Source organism: Rutidosis leptorrhynchoides, chromosome 2 (assembly GCF_046630445.1).
Source record: "Rutidosis leptorrhynchoides isolate AG116_Rl617_1_P2 chromosome 2, CSIRO_AGI_Rlap_v1, whole genome shotgun sequence".
In the NCBI taxonomy this organism is placed as follows: domain Eukaryota; kingdom Viridiplantae; phylum Streptophyta; class Magnoliopsida; order Asterales; family Asteraceae; genus Rutidosis; species Rutidosis leptorrhynchoides.
In genome coordinates this window covers 483,195,862-483,220,396 of record NC_092334.1, presented here as the reverse complement: position 1 = coordinate 483,220,396, position 24,535 = coordinate 483,195,862, and positions in this window count along the sequence as shown.

Sequence of the window (24,535 nt, the reverse complement as noted above, 5' to 3'; positions counted from 1 at the left end):
AAAGAAAAGATATAGAATTTGCAATTGGAGAGATGGTCATGCTTAAAGTTGCACCTTGGAAAGGCGTTGTTCGATTTGGTAAACGAGGGAAATTAAATCCAAGGTATATTGGACCATTCAAGATTATTGATCGTGTCGGACCAGTAGCTAACCGACTTGAGTTACCTCAACAACTCGCAGCTGTACATAACACTTTCCACGTCTCGAATTTGAAGAAAAGTTTTTCTAAAGAAGATCTCACTATTCCGTTAGATGAAATCCAAATCAACGAAAAACTTCAATTCATCGAAGAACCCGTCGAAATAATGGATCGTGAGGTTAAAAGACTTAAGCAAAACAAGATACCAATTGTTAAGGTTCGATGGAATGCTTGTAGAGGACCCGAGTTCACCTGGGAATGAGAAGATCAGATGAAGAAGAAATACCCACATTTATTTCCAGAAGATACGTCAACACCTCCAACTGCTTAAAATTTCGGGACGAAATTTATTTAACGGGTAGGTACTGTAGTGACCCGAACTTTTCCATGTTTATATATATATTAAATGAAATTTTTATTTATATGATTAAGCGTTTCTAACATGTTAAGCAATCAAACTTGTTAAGACTTGATTAATTGAAATAAGTTTCATATAGACAATTGACCACCCATGTTGACCGGTGATTCACGAACGTTAAAACTTGTAAAAACTATATGATGACTTATATATGGTTATATATATAGTTAACATGATATTATGATAAGTAAATATATCATTAAGTATATTAACAATGAACTACATATGTAAAAACAAGACTACTAACTTAATGATTTTGAAACGAGACATATATGTAACGATTATCGTTGTAACGACATTTAATGTATATATATCATATTAAGAGATATTCGTACATCATAATATCATTATAATATAATAATTTAAAATCTCATTTGATATTATAAACATTGGGTTAACAACATTTAATAAGATCGTTAACCTGAAGGTTTCAAAACAACACTTACATGTAACGACTAACGATGACTTAACGACTCAGTTAAATGTATATACATGTAGTGTTTTAATATGTATTCATACACTTTTGAAAGACTTCAAGACATTTATCAAAATACTTCTACTTAACAAAAATGCTTACAATTACATCCTCGTTCAGTTTCATCAACAATTCTACTCGTATGCACCCGTATTCGTACTCGTACAATACACAGCTTTTAGATGAATGTACTATTGGTATATACACTCCAATGATCAGCTCTTAGCAGCCCATGTTAGTCACCTAATACATGTGAGAACCATCATTTGGCAACTAGCATGAAATATCTCATAAAATTACAAAAATATGAGTGATCATTCATGACTTATTTACATGAAAACAAAATTACATATCCTTTATATCTAATCCATACACCAATGACCAAAAAAACCTACAAACACATTCATTCTTCAATTTTCTTCATCTAATTGATCTCTCTCAAGTTCTATCTTCAAGTTCTAAGTGTTCTTCATAAATTCTACAAGTTCTAGTTTCATAAAATCTAGAATACTTCCAAGTTTGCTAGCTTACTTCCAATCTTGTAGAGTGATCATCCAACCTCAAGAAATCTTTCTTATTTACAGTAAGATATCTTTCTAATACAAGGTAATACTCATATTCAAACTTTGATTCAATTTCTATAACTATAACAATCTTATTTCGAGTGGAAATCTTACTTGAACTTGTTTTCATGTCATGATTCTACTTCAAGAACTTTCAAGCCATCCAAGATCTTTTGAAGCTAGATCCATTTGTCTCTTTTCTAGTAGGTTTATCCACAAAACTTGAGGTAGTAATGATGTTCATAACATCATTCGATTCAAACATATAAAGCTATCTTATTCGAAGGTTTAAACTTGAAATCACTAGAACATAGTTTAGTTAATTCTAAAATTCTTCGCAAACAAAAGTTAATCCTTCTAAATTGACTTTTAAAATCAACTAAATACATGTTCTATATCTATATGATATGCTAACTTAATGATTTAAAACCTGGAAACACGAAAAACACCGTAAAACTGGACATACGCCGTCGTAGTAACACCGCAGACTGTTTTGGGTTTGATAATTAAAAACTATGATAAACTTTGATTTAAAAGTTGTTCTTTTGGGAAAATGATTTTTCTTATGAACATGAAACTATATCTAAATATCATGGTTAAACTCAAAGTAGAAGTATGCTTTTCAAAATGGTCATCAAGACGTCGTTCTTTCGACTGAAATGACTACCTCTTACAAAAATGACTTGTAACTTATATTTCTGACTATATACCTATACTTTTTCTGTTTTGATTCATAAAATAGTGTTCAATATGAAACCATAGCATTTTGATTCACTCAAAACGGATTTAAAATGAAGAAGTTATGGGTAAAACAAGATTGGATATTTTTTGATTTTTGTAGCTACGGGAAATATAACAATTCTATACAAATCATATCCTAGCTAACTTATATTGTATTATACATGTATTCTAATATATTATGTAATCTTGAGATACCATAGACACGTATGCAAATGTTTTGACATATCATATCGACCCATGTATATATATTATTTGGAACAACCATAGACACTCTATATGCAGTAATGTTGGAGTTAGCTATACAGGGTTGAGATTGATTCCAAAAATATATATACTTTGAGTTTTGATCTAGCCTGAGACGTGTATACACTGGGTCGTGGATTGATTCAAGATAATATATATCGATTTATTTCTGTACATCTAACTGTGGACAACTAGTTGTAGGTTACTAACGAGGACAGCTGACTTAATAAACTTAAAACATCAAAATGTATTAAAAGTGTTGTAAATATATTTTGAACATACTTTGATATATATTTACATATTTGTTATAGGTTCGTGAATCGACCAGTGGCCAAGTCTTACTTCCCGACGAAGTAAAAACCTGTGAAAGTGAGTTATAGTCCCACTTTTAAAATCTAATATTTTTGGGATGAGAATACATGCAAGTTTTATAAATGATTTACAAAATAGACACAAGTACGTGAAACTACATTCTATGGTTGAATTATCAAAATCGAATATGCCCCTTTTTATTAAGTCTGGTAATCTAAGAATTAGGGAACAGACACCCTAATTGACGCGAATCCTAAAGATAGATCTATTAGGCCTAATAAACCCCATCCAAAGTACCGGATGCTTTAGTACTTCGAAATTTATATCATGTGCGATGGAGGATCCCGGAATGATGGGGATATTCTTATATATGCATCTTGTTAATGTCGGTTATCAGGTGTTCACCATATGAATGATTTTTATCTCTATGTATGGGATGTATATTGAAATATGAAATCTTGTGGTCTATTGTTACGATTTGATATATATAGGTTAAACCTATAACTCACCAACATTTTTTGTTGACATTTAAAGCATGTTTATTCTCAGGTGAATACTAAGGGCTTCCGCTGTTGCATACTAAAATAAGGACAAGATTTGGAGTCCATGTTTGTATGATATTGTGTAAAAACTGCATTCAAGAAACATAGGTCGATGTAATATATTTCTATTGTAAACCATTATGTAATGCTAGTGTGTAAACAGTATATTTTAGATTATCATTATTTGATAATCTACGTAATGCTTTTGAAAACTTTATTGATAAAATAAAGGTTATGGTTGTTTTTAAAAATGAATGCAGTCTTTGAAAAACGTCTCATATAGAGGTCAAAGCCTCGCAACGAAATCAATTAAAGTTTGAACAGTTTCATATATGTAATCGACCTTTGACTACTCCATACGATTCACGAACGATTGTTTGTAAATAAATATGTGTATATATACAAATGTAAATATATGTAGTAAATTTAATTTATAAAAATATAATTTAAACATTAGAATTAACCATGTAAAATAAGATACAAAATAAATAAATACAATTAAATGAATTTATATATATACACATATATATGATTGCCATTAATAATTATTTTATTGTAATTAATATATATAAATTCTATAAATGTTATCTATCCAAATATATTAGTATATAGAATAAGTAACACATAAGTAATACAATATAAAGTTAATATATTCTATGTAATTACAAGTAAAGAATATGGTAGTTAAAGTAATATTATGATTACTTTCATTATTATTATTAATAGTAATGTTAATATTAATGTTAAGTACTGAATGCTTTATTATAAATAATATAGATATGAAATTAAACACAAATAATTCGTTATATCATTATTATTATCACTAATATTATTATTATCCTTAGTAATTATTATTAACATCATTATTTTTATTATTACTTATTGTTATCATTAATGTAATTATTAATATTATTATTAATGTTACTAGTATTATCATGATAATATTACCACTTTTATTATTAATATCTTTAACAATATTATCAATTTTATTACTAATAAAATTGTACCATAAATAAAATTATTATAATTAGTATTATTATTATTATCATTAATAATGTTATTATTAGCATTTTTATTATTATGATAACTAATATATTATTATTACATATTAATATTATTTATTAATTTATGAATTCACTGATCATGGGTTAAACAATATTATTTAAAAACATTTTTTTTATTAGTAATATTAATATATTATCATATTTAATATATTTATTAATTATTAATTATTAAGAGTAAAACATAAATTATATAATATATATATTTACGCTTAATAATGGATACCAGCTTTATTTTTTTTCTTTCTTATCTTTCTGTTCGTCCTGTGAACTATGGACGACATCTTCTTATCTATATCAATCGACCAATTCATCACATTAATAGAAACAGATTCCTCCGATATAATTTTTTTTTCATTACCTATCTCAATCTTAATTACCTTCCAATAACTGTTTTAATTAAATTAATAAGCCATGAAACTTATCTGCTGTTCTGGTCGCGTCTAGTATGATCAAGGGAATCGAATTTGGGTGAGTTTTCAATATCTATTAACGTGATTATGTTATAAATCGTTCATATAAACTCTCTGTCAAAGTTTCAAATCCTAATTCTTGTTATCAAGATCAAATTACTGAGTCAAAGTTAATTATAAAAAAGTCAAACGTTATGTTCTTGGATTAAATTCGAATTGGTTGTTAAGATTTAGGATCAATTGATGATTCAAAAAGATTACATAAATGATTTCTAACCTTTTTTATGTTATAACAATTGTCTAAAATTTTCTTAAAATCAAAATCATTATTTTTTTCTTCTCTTATAACAGCGACGGTAACCAGTTTTTTTTTTCCCTTTATGTATTTTCTTTTGTCTTGTTTGATAATTGAACATCAAATACGAATTCTTGTTATATAATTTCAAATCCTAGTTATCTGTTTGAATGTGTTTGTTCATTTTTTTGGTCGATAGAATAAATGGAGAAGGAAGAAGAAAAGAGAATCAGAAAGGGAAATATTAAATGTAATTAGAATGAAACTTAATCAGAAAAACTGATCTGGTCCGATGGCTTAGAGTGTTGACGGGTTTTCGAGAGGTCGCGGGTTCGAATCCCGGCCTGGGCAGTTTATTAACTTTTTATCCTTTAAAGGTAGTTTTCCTTTGTTATTATTATTATTATTATCATTATTATTATTGTTATATTTATTATGATTGTTATTGTTAAGTATTATTAGTTATTGTTATTAATTCAAGTATTATTGATATTAGCAGTATTATTTAGGAATTATTAGTATTATAACAAATATTATTATTATAAGTATTACTAGTGTTAGTATTATTATTATCATATAGGATTTCTAATGTTGTTGCCAATATAAATGCTATCATTTAAAAATGTAACTTTATTATATTAACTACTAGTATAAATATTATTATAATTAGGATTATCATTATTATCATTACTATAAAAATAACGCAAACTTGTTTATTTATCATTAATATTAGTATTAGTACCCTTTTATAATTATTAGTATTATTATGAATACGGCCACTAATAATTACTTTTAAAACCATAATTATTATTAAAATTACTAATATCGTTAAAAATATTATTTTTATCATTTTACCAACTGTATTAAAATTATCATTTTTATTATCATTACTAAATGTATCATTAGTATTATTATTTATATTTATATTACAAGTATTACTAAAATTATCATGATATTAAAACTATCCTTCTATTAAAATTATTTTTATTATCATTCTTAATTTTATAACAAGTGAATAAGATACATGTGAGAAAATATTTATATTACATATATGTATGTATTAATAATATTATCAAATTTTATATAAATATTCATATATAATAAATTAGGTGTTCTTAGCATAATATTAAGCAGATAAATATATACATATTATATAATTTAAGGATATAATATATATATATATATATATATATATATATATATATATATATATATATATATATATATATATATATATATATATATATATATATATATATATATATATATATATATATATATATATATATATATATATATTTGTTCGATTACGAATATACGTTTTAATATATATACAAATGATATAGGTTCGTGAATCCGAGGCCAACCCTGCATTGTTTAATATGGTTATATGTATTTTTACTACAAAATACATTGAGTGAGTTTCATTTGCCCTTTTTACTCTTTATATTTTTGAGCTGAGAATACATGCAAATGCTTTATTAACTGTTTTAAAATATTTATATACGTGAGTTTCATTACTCCCTTTTTAAATGCTTTTGCAATATATATTTTTGGGACTGAGAATATATGCGTTATTTTTATAACTATTTTACGAAATAGACACAAGTAATCAAAACTACATTATATGGTTGAATTATCGAAATCGAATATGCCCCTTTTTATTAAGTCTGGTAATCTAAGAATTAGGGAACAGACACCCTAATTGACGCGAACTCTAAAGATAGATCTATCAGGCCCAACACGCCCCATCCAAAGTACCGGATGCTTTAGTACTTCGAAATTTATATCATGTCCGAAAGAGGATCCCGGAATGATGGGGATATTCTTATATGTATATTGTGAATGTCGGTTACCAGGTGTTCAATCCATATGAATAATTTTTGTCTCTATGCATGGGACGTATGTTTATGAGAATTGGAAATATGAAATCTTGTGGTCTATTAAAATGATGAAAATGATCGATTATGATAAACTAATGAACTCACCAACCTTTTGGTTGACACTTTAAAGCATGTTTATTCTCAGATATTAAAGAAATCTTCCGCTGTGCATTTGCTCATCTTAGAGATATTACTTGGAGTCACTCATGACATATTTCAAAAGACGTTGCATTCGAGTCGTTGCGTTCATCAAGATTATTATTAAGTAAATTATAGTTAGATATATTATGAAATGGTATGTCTGCCGTCAACTTTCGATGTAATAAAATATTGTCTTTTCAAAAACGAATGCAATGTTTGTAAAATGTATCATACAGAGGTCAAGTACCTCACAATGAAATCAACTATTGTGAATTGTTTATAATCGATATGGACTTCGTTCGGATGGATTAGGATGGGTATTCACAGTTGACCAACTGAAATGTCCCGTTCATATTGATTATAAACGTTCCATATTAATTGATTTCGTTGCGAGGCTTTGACCTCTATATGAGACGTTTTTCAAAGACTGCATTCATTTTTAAAAACAACCATAACCTTTATTTTATCAATAAAGGTTTCATAAGCATTATGTAGATTATCAAATAATGATAATCTAAAATATACTGTTTACACACGACCATTACATAATGGTTTACAATAGAAATATATTACATCGACCTATGTTTCTTGAATGCAGTTTTTACACAATATCATACAACACATGGACTCCAAATCTTGTCCTTATTTTAGTATGCAACAGCGAAAGCTCTTACTATTCACCTGAGAATAAACATGCTTTAAATGTCAACAAAAAATGTTGATGAGTTATAGGTTTAACCTATATATATCAAATCGTAACAATAGACCACAAGATTTCATATTTCAATATACGTCCCATACATAGAGATAAAAATCATTCATATGGTGAACACCTGGTAACCGACATTAACAAGATGCATATATACGAATATCCCCATCATTCCAGGATCCTCCATCGGACATGATATAAATTTCGAAGTACTAAAGCATCCGGTACTTTGGATGGGGTTTGTTAGGCCCAATAGATCTATCTTTAGAGTTCGCGCCAATTAGGGTGTCTGTTCCCTAATTCTTATATTACCAGACTAAATAACGGGCATATTCGGTTTAATAATCCAGCCATAGAATGTAGTTTCGATTACTTGTGTCTATTTCGTAAAGCATTTATAAAACAGCGCATGTATTCTCAGTCCCAAAAATATATATTGCAAAAGCATTTAAAAAGGGAGCAAATAAAACTCACGTATATAAATATTGTAAAACAGTTAATAAAGCATTTTCATGTATTCTCAGCCCAAAAACGTAAAGAGTAAAAGGGATCATATGAAACTCACATTACTGCATATAGAGTGTCTATGGTTGTTCCAAATAATATATACACATGGGTCGATATGATATGTCAAAACATTTGCATACGTATCTATGGTATCCCAAGATTACATAATATATTAGAATACATGTATAATACAATATAAGTTAGCTAGGATATGATTAATATAGATTTGTTACCAATTTTCACGTTGCTACAACAAGAAAAATTATCTAATCTTGTTTTACCCATAACTTCTTCATTTTAAATCCGTTTTGAGTGAATAAAATTGCTACGGTTTCATATTGAACTCTATTTTATGAATCTAAACATAAAAAGTATAGGTTTAGAGTCGGAAATATAAGTTACAAGTCATTTTTGTAAGAGGTAGTCATTTCAGTCGAAAGAACGACGTCTTGATGACCATTTTGAAAAACATACTTCTACTTTGAGTTTAACCATGATTTTTGGATATAGTTTCATGTTCATAAGAAAAATCATTTTCCCAGAAGAACAAATTTTAAATCAAAGTTTATCATAGTTTTTAATTATCAAACCCAAAACAGCCCGCGGTGTTACTACGACGGCGTATGTCTAGTTTTACGGTGTTTTTCGTGTTTTCAGATTTTAAATCATTAAGTTAGCATATCATATAGATATAGAACATGTGTTTAGTTGATTTTAAAAGTCAAGTTAGAATGATTAACTTTTGTTTGCGAACAAGTTTAGAATTAACTAAACTATGTTCTAGTGATTTCAAGTTTAAACCTTCGAATAAGATAGCTTTATATGTATGAATCGAATGATGTTATGACCATCATTACTACCTCAAGTTTTGTGTATAAACCTACTGGAAAAGAGAAAAATGGATCTAGCTTCAAAAGATCTTGGATGGCTTGAAAGTTCTTGAAGTAGAATCATGACACGAAAACAAGTTCAAGTAAGATTTCCACTCGAAATAAGATTGTTATAGTTATAGAAATTGAATCAAAGTTTGAATATGAGTATTACCTTGTATTAGAAAGATATCTTACTGTAAATAAAAAAGATTTTTGAGGTTGGATGATCACTCTACAAGATTGGAAGTAAGCTAGCAAACTTGGAAGTATTCTTGATTTTATGAAACTAGAACTTGTAGAATTTATGAAGAACACTTAGAACTTGAAGATAGAACTTGAGAGAGATCAATTAGATGAAGAAAATTGAAGAATGAAAATGTTTGTAGGTGTTTTTGGTCGTTGGTGTATGGATTAGATATAAAGGATATGTAATTTTGTTTTCATGTAAATAAGTCATGAATGATTACTCATATTTTTGTAATTTTATGAGATATTTCATGCTAGTTGCCAAATGATGGTTCCCACATATGTTAGGTGACTCACATGGGCTGCTAAGAGCTGATCATTGGTGTGTATATACCAATAGTACATTCATCTAAAAGCTGTGTATTGTACGAGTACGAATACGGGTGCATACGAGTAGAATTGTTGATGAAACTGAACGAGGATGTAATTGTAAGCATTTTTGTTAAGTAGAAGTATTTTGATAAATGTCTTGAAGTCTTTCAAAAGTGTATGAATACATATTAAAACACTACATGTATATACATTTAACAGGACCGCCTAAGGAGATACGAAAGGTTATCAGATAAGATAACTGGTAAATACCTGTGTGATATGGGGTATGAGTTTGTAACTCATTTAAGTGTATGTATCTGGATAGTTCTATCCATTTCTCATTTCATCAAACACACACACACGAAGAAATACACAAACACACACATAAACCCTAATTTGATTTTGTGAGCCTTTGGATTAATTGAAGCTAGAGATATATTCCTTGTGATTTAGTGATCAATATAAGGTATGCATATCATAGATTCATGTATTAATTCTTGCTCAAAATGGGTTTTGGGTTCATATGGGTTTTATGCATTTTGATGCTTGATTCTTGATTATATGTGTTTGTGATGCTCAATTGATGTTAGAAATAGGTTGTATATATGTTTAGTAACTTTCTTGTGCTTAAAATTTGGTCAAAAACACTTAGAAATCGAGTTTTTAGGGAAAAATGTTCGAAATCAGCGAACTTGTTCGAAACCAGTTGCTACAGTATTTTGCTACAGTATTTTGCTACAGTACCAAGTTGCTACAGTGTCACTGTTTGCTACAGTACCCGAGTTGCTACAGTATCACTATTTTCTACCGTGACGGGTTACTACAGTATCACTATTTGCTACAGTGCCCGAGTTGCTACAGTGCCACTATTTGCTACAGTACCTTTTATGAAATTGAAACGGGGGTAACTTTCAAAACGTAACTCCATTTTTGATGAATAAACTATCGTTAGAATCGTAATAAAGAATAATTTTCAATGGTGAACTTTTAAGAAACTAGATCAAACTGTTTTTGGGCCAGAAAAGGATTTTTAGTATGTATGTCGTGTTTTGCACGCACCTGTATGCCATTATTGAGTTTAGTCATGATGTAGACTCATAAAATTATGAATATATGGTGTTATGACCTAGTTAATTGTATGAAATGATTATATTATTTATTGAATATGTATATTAACTTTGTTTGTGTTGTTCTCAGGTTATAAGGACAAGGAGGAAGCTCAGAAATAATAACTGAGCAGTTGCTGGTAATTGGTGAGTGGGTCTATCTCCGGATAGAGTTTAAGTAGCATATCATGCTACTGTGGTTGACTCTTTTACCATGCATAGTGTAGAAATTGCCATGTTAGAATAATATAGTATGCCTGATGTTGTATGTGATTTATGTGTACACTGTGTGAATGGCACCAGTCGGGCTTAGGGAGACTGGGGACTCGAGATCGTGCCTAGGAGAGGTTAGAGTTCTTATGAGGTCAACCGTGCCTAGGGGAGGTTGGGTCCATAGGCTACTGATTGTAGAGTATAGTGTGAACGATGCATCCCCTGCATCTGGATAACTATACTGTGAATTGAGTAGCAGGGACTATCGGTAGACTCAAGTCCGATCAGCTAGGAGTCGTGTGCTCGTACAAGCCGCCGATCCTCGTATTGTCTTATTGTATGCTAGTTGGTAGTTAACATGTGTTGTTGTTAGTATATAGCTTGTGTGTGACTTAAGCTATATCTGTTAGATAGATTCCATTCACTTAGCGGTGCGCTAAGCCTCCACATATTCACCCCTTGCAGGTTTAGGTACTGCTAGTCGGGATGAGTTCTGATGCAGAAGACATGTTTGACAACCCTACTCTGATGTGGACTTTTGTTTAAATCATGTTTTGTAATAACGTAACACCGTTGTGTAAACTTAAACTTAATTACCCAGAATAATGTAATGACGCGACTTATAGTGTGTTTGTTAATAAAGTCTTCCGCTGTGTTTAAAAAAAAAATGGCCGGTGTTACAAGTTGGTATCAACTGTGACAAAATTGGCTAATTTGGAAAGGAATTGCAAAGTTATTTTTGGTAATAACAACGCCAAAGGAGTTAACACAGATACGTGTTAAACGTTTACTCAGGTTACGAGAGTTTTTCAGGTGCATAACTATATGCATAAATCTTTCCTTCCGTAGATGAAGTGCGGTTGGTCCATCCTCTCGATTGAGGTGTTTTTAAGAATCATGAAAAGTTTGAACGCAGATTGTAATCGTCAAGATACAAATGAGGTGTAAGATGAAATCTAGTGGCAAACTTGAAGAATTGTTTAGTTTCATATGTTATAATCAATATTTTAATTCATTTTAATTGTCCAATGTTATTAGTCCACAGTCGATAGTCCACAGTAACAGTCCAATAATTCATATATAGTTTAATATATAATATTTGAATTAATTAATACGTATCGTGACCCGTGTACATGTCTCAGACTCGATCACAACTCAAATTATATATATTATTGTAGAATCAACCTCAACCCTGTATAGAGAACTCGATCATTACTTCATATAAAGTGTCTATGGTGATTCCAAATAATATATATAGATGCGTCGATATGATATGTCAAAACCTTGTATACGTGTCCCGATATTTAAAGTGCGTAAAATAAATAACAGAAATTAAATGACGATAAATAAATGCGTAAAGTAAATAACAGAAATTAAATGACGATAACTAAAATTGCGATAATTAAATTGCGATAAATAAAATATAATACGGAATTAACAGTTAGCTAGGAACAGTTAGCTTGGATTTTGTTAGCGTGGATTCTTAACAAAATTTCTCATAGTTAATTTGTTTGTTTCTAACAAATTTTATTTTGTCCAACTGGTAACCGACATTCACAATATGCATATAAGAATATCCCCATCATTCCGGGATCCTCCTTCGGACATGATATAAATTTCGAAGTACTAAAGCATCCGGTACTTTGGATGAGGCTTGTTGGGCTCGATAGATCTATCTTTAGAGTTCGCGTCAATTAGGGTGTCTGTTCCCTAATTCTTAGATTACCAGACTTAATAAAAAGGGGCATATTCGATTTCGATAATTCAACCATATAAATGATTTTTGTCTCCATGTGTGGGATGTATATTTATGAGAACTGGAAATGAAAATATTGTGGTCTATTAAAATGATAGAAATGATTATTTATGATAAACTAATGAACTCACCAACCTTTTGGTTGACACTTGAAAGCATGTTTATTTTCAGGTACGAAAGAAATCTTCCGCTGTGCATTTGCTCATTTTAGGGATATTATTTGGAGTCATTCATGACATATTTCAAAAGACGTTGCATTCGAGTCGTTGAATTCATCAAGATTAATATTAAGTCAATTATAGTTAGATATATTATGAAATGGTATGCATGCCGTCAACTTTCGATGTAATGAAATATTGTCTTTTCAAAAAATGAATGCAATGTTTGTAAAATATATCATATAGAGGTCAAATACCTCGCGATGTAATCAACTATTGTGAATCAATTATAATCGATACGGACTTCGTCCGGATGGATTAGGACGGGTCGTTAGAGTAAAAAGACAAATGAAACTCACGCTTAAATGACACAACGCGTTTTGGGATCACAGGCTGAGTAGAAGTGCGAGTACGTTGTGGTTAAGCGTGCTCGGGCGAGAGCACTACCAGGATGGGTGACCTCCTGGGAAAGTACTTCTCGTGTGTGGTTGCCAAGAAAAAGCCGTTCGCCTGCGGGCAAAGCGGACAATATTGTGGTTTGTTAGGCCCAATAGATCTATCTTTAGGATTCGCGTCAATTAGGGTGTCTGTTCCCTAATTCTTAGATTACCAGACTTTAATAAAAAGGGGCATATTCGATTTCGATAATTCAATCATAGAATGTAGTTTCAATTACTTGTGTCTATTTCGTCAAACATTTATAAAAGCGCATGTATTCTCAGTCCCAAAAATATAAAGGGTAAAAAGGCAAATGAAACTCACCATACTGTATTTCGTAGTAAAAATACATATAACGTCATTGAACAAGTGCAAGGTTGGCCTCGGATTCACGAACCTAAATTAATTATATATAATTATGTGTTGGTCAATATTTGTCTAACAAATTAGGTCAAGTCATAGTGTACCACAATCCTAATGCTCGAGACTAATATGCAAAAGTCAACAAAAGTAAATTTGACTCAAAATAATTTCCAAAAATCTATACATGATTAATATATAGTTTAAATATCGTCGTTTTATATTTTTAAATATTTTTAAAAGATTTATTAGAGTAAATAATATAATTTATTTATTAATAAATAAAATTTTATATTAAATTTATATAATAAAATATACTTTTATATATATTAAGTAATAAAATTTATAAGGTTCATTTAATATCATAAAGATAATATGATAGGTATTATTAAAGTAAGTTATTACACGTAGTAAAATATGTTTGTATCACATATTTATTTGATAAAATAATATCTATATTGATAGTAAGTAAAAGTTGTATTATTTTGTAATAATAATTATTATTATAAAAATATCAATATTTATAATTACTAAGATGACATTATGATAAAACGATAATTCTAATTATGATAACTTTAATATTTACGATAATTTTTAATATTATCTTTAAAATAATAATTCTATTTAAAATAATAATAATAATGATATTTTATAGTAACAATGACATTTCTATTAAAATGATACTTTTTGTTAAAATGATAGTTTTAATACTAACGATACTTTTAATAATAATAACAGTAATGATAAAAATTATAAGAATGATAATTTTATCTAAATCAATATCTTATAATATTTTAATTTCATCATGATACTCTTACTCATTATTTCCTAATCGTTTCGTTTAATAGCTTTTAATCGTCTTTTATATCGTGTTCATAATAATGATAATAATAGTAATCAAAATAATTAGGTGTTACAAATATTTGTTTTAATTACACTAATATTAATAATGATAGTTACTATAACATTATTAACGATAATACTAATAATTATCTTAATGATAATATAGTAATAATAATAATAACAATAACAATAACCATTTTTAAATAATGATATATATATTAATAATGATAATAATAATAATAATAATAATAATAATAATAATAATAATAATAATAATAATAATAATAATAATAATAGTAATAATAATAATAATTGGATAATAATAATAATACTAATTATAACTTTAACGATAATAACGATAGTAATAATAAAAAAAATAACAATTTTTAATGATAAATCCCTTTTATTGATAAAGATAATAATAATGATAATAATAAGATAAAACTAGAATGATGATAAAAACGACGATAATAATAATTATTTTTAATAAAAATATCGAAAATTCAATTGATTATAACTTATAATCCGTTCATCGAAACCATTCGATATCTAAAGAAAAAGTTCTTAATTTTTCGCTAGCTTTCCAAGGACATGCATATCTTATACCTTATCTCAACCGCAAGTGTAACTAATTCAATATTCAACCTAACCTATCTAAGGGCAATATCAAAAGTACAAGCATGCATAATCTTAGATACTCGAGCACTAGTCAGGGATACACTATTAGTATGTAAAAGTTAAATTATGAGTACTCACGTATCAATATTGAGATTCAATATTGCAGGAAAGGTACGTAGACGCAACGGAAATGATAAACACTATATTGACCTCACGAGCATACCCATGAACCATACTCAATCACCTCCATAGCTATAACCCATAATTTCCTTAATCCTATCCTACTCGAAAAACAATTTCGAAATCACTCGGACAGCACTCCGTCGTAATATTTTATGTATACTAATAATATCTTGAAATAATACGGAGTAAATATATATATGTAAATCGATTGAGAGAGTTTAGAGAAAAATATTTTCAAGTTTCTATGAAATAATGAAACCTATTGAATTCTATTTATAATAGATTTTTGAATTATTAAAGTGAATTATTAAAGTATGAATTATTAAAGTGAATTATTAAAGTATGAATTATTAAAGTGAATTATTAAATTATGAATTATTAAAGTGAATTATTAAAGTATGAATTATTAAAGTGAATTATTAAAGTATGAATTATTAAAGTGAATTATTAAAGTATGAATTATTAAAGTGAATTATAAAAGTTAAAGTAAATTAAAAATAAAGTAAAGGTAAAGTTTAAGTATAGTAAAAGTATAAAACTATGTACGTATAATACGCGTATAAATATATATAATATTAATTTAAATCATTATATATATTTAATAAAATAAAATATAAATATCGTTATCTTTATCATACTAGTTAAGTAATGAGTTGTCAAAAGTGGTTCTAGATATTTATAAAAGTTATATAAATTTTAATAATAAAGTTCTTTTTAAACTGAAAACGTTTTTGTACGTTTGAAACTAAATAGATCAATCGAGTCTTTATGAGATTCAATACATATGTAAAAACAAGACTACTAACTTAATGATTTTGAAACGAGACATATATGTAACGATTATCGTTGTAACGACATTTAATGTATATATATCATATTAAGAGATATTCGTACATCATAATATCATGATAATATAATAATTTAAAATCTCATTTGATATTATAAACATTGGGTTAACAACATTTAATAAGATTGTTAACCTAAAGGTTTCAAAACAACACTTACATGTAACGACTAACGATGACTTAACGACTCAATTAAATGTATATACATGTAGTGTTTTAAAATGTATTCATACACTTTTGAAATACTTCAAGACATTTATCAAAATACTTCTACTTAACAAAAATGCTTACAATTACATCCTCGTTCAGTTTCATCAACATTTCTACTCGTATGCACCCGTATTCGTACTCGTACAATACACAGCTTTTAGATGAATGTACTATTGGTATATACACTCCAATGATCAGCTCTTAGCAGCCCATATGAGTCACCTAACACATGTGGGAACCATCATTTGGAAACTAGCATGAAATATCTCATAAAATTACAAAAATATGAGTAATCATTCATGACTTATTTACATGAAAACAAAATTACATATCCTTTATATCTAATCCATACACCAACAACCAAAAACGCCTACAAACACTTTCATTCTTCAATTTTCTTCATCTAATTGATCTCTCTCAAGTTCTATCTTCAAGTTCTAAGTGTTCTTCATAAATTCTACAAGTTCTAGTTTCATAAAATCAAGAATACTTCCAAGTTTGCTAGCTTACTTCCAATCTTGTAGAGTGATCATCCAACCTCAAGAAATCTTTCTTATTTACAGTAAGATATCTTTCTAATACAAGGTAATACTCATATTCAAACTTTTATTCAATTTCTATAACTATAACAATCTTATTTCGAGTGGAAATCTTACTTGAACTTGTTTTCGTGTCATGATTCTACTTCAAGAACTTTCAAGCCATCCAAGATCTTTTGAAGCTAGATCCATTTGTCTCTTTTCCATTAGGTTTATCCACAAAACTCGAGGTAGTAATGATGTTCATAACATCATTCGATTCATACATATAAACCTATCTTATTCGAAGGTTTAAACTTGAAATCACTAGAACATAGTTTAGTTAATTCTAAACTTGTTCGCAAACAAAAGTAAATCCTTCTAACTTGACTTTTAAAATCAACTAAACACATGTTCTATATCTATATGATATGCTAACTTAATGATTTAAAACCTGGAAACACGAAAAACACCGTAAAACTGGACATACGTCGTCGTAGTAACACCGCGGGCTGTTTTGGGTTTGATAATTAAAAACTATGATAAACTTTGATTTAAAAGTTATTCTTCTGGGAAAATGATTTTTCTTATGAACATGAAACTATATCCAAAAATCATGGTTAAACTCAAAGTAGAAGTATGTTTTTCAAAAAGGTCATCAAGACGTCGTTCTTTCGACTGAAATGACTACCTCTTACAAAAATGACTTGTAACTTATATTTCTGACTATAAACCTATACTTTTTCTGTTTAGATTCATAAAATAGAGTTCAATATGAAACCATAGCATTTTGATTCACTCAAAACGGATTTAAAATGAAGAAGTTATGGGTAAAACAAGATTGGATATTTTTTGATTTTTGTAGCTATGTGAAATATTAACAATTCTATACAAATCATATCCTAGCTAACTTTTATTGTATTATATATGTATTCTAATATATTATGTAATCTTGGGATACCATAGACACGTATGCAAATGTTTTGACATATCATATCGACCCATGTATATATATTATTTGGAACAACCATAGACACTCTATATGCAGTAATATTGGAGTTAGCTATACAGGGTTGAGGTTGATTCCAAAAATATATATACTTTGAGTTGTGATCTAGCCTGAGACGTGTATACACTGGGTTGTGGATTGATTCAAGATAATATATATTGATTTATTTCTGTACATCTAACTGTGGACAACTAGTTGTAGGTTACTAATGAGGACAGCTGACTTAATAAAATTAAAACATCAAAATGTATTAGAAGTGTTGTAAATATATTTTGAACATACTTTGATATATATGTACATATTTGTTATAGGTTCGTGAATCGACCAGTGGCCAAGTCTTACTTCCCGATGAAGTAAAAACCTGTGAAAGTGAGTTATAGTCCCACTTTTAAAATCTAATATTATTGGGATGAGAATACATGCAGGTTTTATAAATGATTTACAAAATAGACACAAGTACGTGAAACTACATTCTATGGTTGAATTATCGAAATCGAATATGCCCATTTTTATTAAGTCTGGTAATCTAAGAATTAGGGAACAGACACCCTAATTGACGCGAATCCTAAAGATAGATCTATTGGGCCTAACAAACCCCATCCAAAGTACCGGATGCTTTAGTACTTCGAAATTTATATCATGTCCGATGGACGATCCTGGAATGATGGGGATATTCTTATATATATATCTTGTTAATGTCGGTTACCAGGTATTCACCATATGAATGATTTTTATCTCTATGTATGGGATGTATATTGAAATATAAAATCTTGTGGTCTATTGTTACGATTTGATATATAGGTTAAACCTATAACTCACCAACATTTTTTGTTGACATTTAAAGCATGTTTATTCCAGGTGTATACTAAGAGCTTCCGCTGTTGCATACTAAAATATGGACAAGAATTGGAGTCCATGTTTGTATGATATTGTGTAAAAACTGCATTCAAGAAACATAGGTCGATGTAATATATTTCTATTGTAAACCATTATGTAATGGTCGTGTGTAAACAGTATATTTTAGATTATCATTATTTGATAATCTACGTAATGCTTTTGAGACCTTTATTGATAAAATAAAGGTTATGGTTGTTTTTAAAAATGAATGCAGTCTTTGAAAAACGTCTCATATAGAGGTCAAAGCCTCGCAATGAAATCAATTAATATGGAACGTTTATAATCAATATGAACGGGAGCAACTTTCATGAGCCGTCCTAATCCATCCGGAAGAAGTCCATATCGATTATAAACGATTCATAATAATTGATTACATTGCGAGTTACTTGACCTCTATATGATACATTTTACAAACATTGTATTCGTTTTTAAAAGACAAACTTGCTTTACATTGAAAGTTGACGGCATGCATATCATTTCATAATATATCCAACTATAATTGATTAAATAATAATCTTGGTGAACTCAATGACTCGAATGCAACGTTTTTTGAAATATGTCATGAATGACTCCAAGTAATATCTCTAAGATGAGCAAATGCACAGCGGAAGATTTCTTTCGTACCTGAGAATAAACATGTTTTAAAGTGTCAACCAAAAGGTTGGTGAGTTCATTAGTTTAACATAAATAATCATTTCCATCATTTTAATAGACCACAAGATTTCTAGTTCTCATAAATATACGTCCCATGCATAGAGACAAAAATAATCATTCATATGGATTGAACACCTGGTAACCGACATTCACAATATGCATATAAGAATATCTCCATCATTCTGGGATCCTCCTTCGGACATGATATAAATTTCAAAGTACTAAAGCATTCGGTACTTTGGATGGGGCTTGTTGAGCCCAATAGATCTACCTTTAGAGTTCGCGTCAATTAGGGTGTCTGTTCCCTAATTCTTAGATTACCAGACTTAATAAAAAGGGCATATTCGATTTCGATAATTCAACCATATAATGTAGTTTCAATTACTTGTGCCTATTTCGTAAAACATTTATAAAAATTGCGCATGTATTCTCAGCCCAAAAAAATAAAGGGTAAAAAGACAAATGAAACTCACGCATATAAATATTGAAAAACAGTTAATAAAGCATTTGAATGTATTCTCAGCCCAAAAACGTAAAGAGTAAAAGGGAGCAAATGAAACTCACACATATAAATATTGTAAAACAGTTAATAAAGCATTTGTATGTATTCTCAGCCCAAAAATGTAATGAGTAAAAAGGGAGCAAATGAAACTCACACATATAAATATTGTAAAACAGTTAATAAAGCATTTGCATGTATTCTCAGCCCAAAAATGTAATGAGTAAAAAGGGAGCAAATGAAACTCACTATAATGTATTTTGTAGTAAAAATACATATAACTTCATTGAACAAATGTAGGGTTGGCCTCAGATTCACGAACCTATATCAGTTTATATATCAGATAATATTATAAGTATGTAGTGGTAATAAATCAAATATTAATTATAATATATATATATATATATATATATATATATATATATATATATATATATACATATATTAATAGTTATAAAAATAGTTATATAAGTCTTGGTTTTGTTATGTATTTAATAATATTATTTATTAAATTTTTAAAGGCAGGTTTTAATGTTAATACTTATTAGTGTATTTTAATTATAATATTTCATAATATATCATTTATTATAATGTCTTAATATTATAACTATGTTATAATTATTATTTATTAATGTTCTATATATAATATAATGTATTAAATTTATCTCTATATATATAATTATTTTGATATTCATGATAATTCTAATAATAATAATAATGATAATATTATTAATGATAACATCAATAATATCAATAATAGTACTAATAATATCTTTATCATAATCAAACTTACATTTACAATAATTATACTTACCTCTTAATCATAATTATATTCATAATTATTATTATATACAACAAGTTTAATTCATAATCTTTTTCAAATAAGTAAAACATATTTGGTCATTAAAACTGTACAAGAGTTTATTTTTCATGTTTTAACCATAATTCTAATACTGTTACATCACTTCTGTACTCATTCTTCATTATTTTATCAATTCAATAACTTTGCTATGATTCGGATAGTTATATTTTGTCATCTTAAAGTACAAAGTATAGCTAATGTATCTTAATGACAATAATCTTTTCAGTTTCCATTCCTTAATATTTTATAAATCTTTTACTCAACATCGTATTATCTAGTAATAATATTAACGATTAATGATAATACTAATAATAATAACAATAATACAAATAATAATAATAATAATAATAATAATAATAATAATAATAATAATAATAATAATAATAATAAGAATAATAATAATAATAATAATAATAATAATAATAATTAATAATAATAATAATAATAATAATAATAATAATAATAATAATAATAATAATAATAATAATAATAATAATAATAATAATAATAATAATAATAATAATAATACCTAATATAATTGATCACGCGTTATTTTTGTGGCTCCCTCAAAAACATATCGAGATAGAAGGAGGAGCAAAACTCGGAAGAAAAATCATCTTCATAAAATCAATCAACAATCGTCTTAATCTTCAACAGATCCATCAATCAGTAATCATCGATGAATAGCAGATCCTTGATTCGTAATTATCCTCGTTCAAAGTCTTCATCAGTGTTCTTATTCCTCGTTAATCATGCTTCATCAATCGATCAATTGAATGTTGTTAATCACAACAGAAACGCAGGGATAGCAGGTAATTGGTCCATCAATTTATCACATAGGTAATTGATTTAATGATATTTTATTAATTTCTACATTCATTTATATATTCTATACTTTTGATTGAATTGAACATGGGCAGTAATATATGGTTATTTTGAAGGGTTCAGTAGTAATCGACTATAGTTAATGATTTGCTTGTGATCTTGATTATTAATAGCTGCACCAGTGCATAACAGAGACATACAGTAGTATGTTAATTGATCGAATAATAAAGAAAATTAACAGATAGATTGATGGAAAAAGTTATTCGCAGGGTACTGATTTAAGGTGGGTGGGGTTTGGACAAAACATAATTAAAACAGTTTCATGTATGGCTTGATCAAGAAAAGCTAATTGTTTATAATTTTGATCTTTTAACAATTATAGATATATACTGTATTTAGTATTATTTGATTGTGTTAACAAGAAAATGTATAGCAGATGCAGTAGAAATACATACGTAGCAGCAGGTGGTAGCTGTAAGAAGGCTGTTCTGCAGTCTGGTTCGAGTAGTAGTCGTAAAGCAAGCTTTAACAGTCCAGTTTAATGGTTTCAATGGTGGTGTTAGGGGACAGGGTGAAGGATGAATGATGACTTGGTGACAGGTGGTAACAGTGAACCAGAATTTGAATGGTTGCAGCAGAAGATTGCAGTAATGATTGACTCATGGTGGGGTTATTTAACAGAAAATAGTAGCAAGAGTAGATGGTTGTCGATGGGCATACAGCAGCAGCAACATGGAGTGATAACATGATGATCTTGGTGTGTGGATTAGATAGAAGGAACATTGCAGCTGCTTATGGTGATGGTTATGGAGGTGTGGTGGTTTTATGTTGGTTCAAGATGGTGAGTTCGATGATGGTGGTGGTATTATGGGCTACACAATGACAGAAACAGAATAAAGTCAGCAGGTGTAGTTTCAATGGTGGCGGTTAAAGTAATGGTGGTTTAAGTGGTAGAGATTATGGAAAATGGCCGGTGGTGATTGTTTGTTTTGTTGAAGATGAAGTACATGTGAAGTTTGAAAAATGATTCGATGTATTCTTTGAGCTTAAGATTAGTAGATATTATTAATGGTTTGGTTGTGTATTAATTTAGAGGTTAAATGGGTTTAAAAAAAATAAAAAATATTTGAAGAGGTCAACAACAGAGTAGTTGAATGAATGAAGAGGCCAACAACACTTTATCAAATTTGTTTTGTAATTGGGATGATGTGGACAGTAAGGTTTAATTCTAAACTTGTTCGCAAACAAAAGTTAATCCTTCTAACTTGACTTTTAAAATCAACTAAACACATGTTCTATATCTATAAGATATGCTAACTTAATGATTTAAAACCTGGAAACACGAAGAACACTGTAAAACCGGACATACACCGTCGTAGTAACACCGCGGGCTGTTTTGGGTTAGTTAATTAAAAACTATGATAAACTTTGATTTAAAAGTTGTTCTTCTGGGAAAATTATTTTTCTTATGAACATGAAACTATATCCAAAAATCAAGGTTAAACTCAAAGTGGAAGTATGTTTTCTAAAATGGTCATCTAGACGTCGTTCTTTCGACTGAAATGACTACCTTTACAAAAACAACTTGTAACTTATATTTCCGACTATAAACCAATACTTTTTATGTTTAGATTCATAAAATAGAGTTCAATATGAAACCATAGCAATTTGATTCACTCAAAACGGATTTAAAATGAAGAAGTTATGGGTAAAACAAGATTGGATAATTTTTCTTGTTGTAGCAACGTGAAAATTGGTAACAAATCTATATTAATCATATCCTAGCTAACTTATATTGTATTATACATGTATTCTAATATATTATGTAATCTTGGGATACCATAGACACGTATGCAAATGTTTTGACATATCATATCGACCCATGTGTATATATTATTTGGAACAACCATAGACACTCTATATGCAGTAATGTGGGAGTTAGCTATACATGGTTGAGGTTGATTCCAAATATATATATACTTTGAGTTGTAATCTGGCCTGAGACGTGTATACACTGGGTCATGGATTGATTCAAGATAATATATATATCAATTTTTTTCTGTACATCTAACGTTGGACAACTAGTTGTAGGTTACTAACGAGGACAGCTGACTTAATAAACTTAAAACATCAAAATGTATTAAATGTGTCGTAAATATATTTTGAATATACTTTGATATATATGTACATATTTGTTATAGGTTCGTGAATCGACCAGTGGCCAAGTCTTACTTCCCGACGAAGTAAAAATCTGTGAAAGTGAGTTATAGTCCCACTTTTAAAATCTAATATTTTTGGGATGAGAATACATGCAGGTTTTATAAATGATTTACAAAATAGACACAAGTACGTGAAACTACATTCTATGGTTGAATTATCGAAATCGAATATACCCCTTTTTATTAATTCTGGTAATCTAAGAATTAGGGAACAGACACCCTAATTGACGCGAATCCTAAAGATAGATCTATTGGGCCTAACAAACCCCATCCAAAGTACCGGATGCTTTAGTACTTCAAAATTTATATCATGTCCGATGGAGGATCCTGGAATGATGGGGATATTATTATATATGCATCTTGTTAATGTCGGTTACCAGGTGTTCACCATATGAATGATTTTTATCTCTATGTATGGGATGTATATTGAAATATGAAATCTTGTGGTCT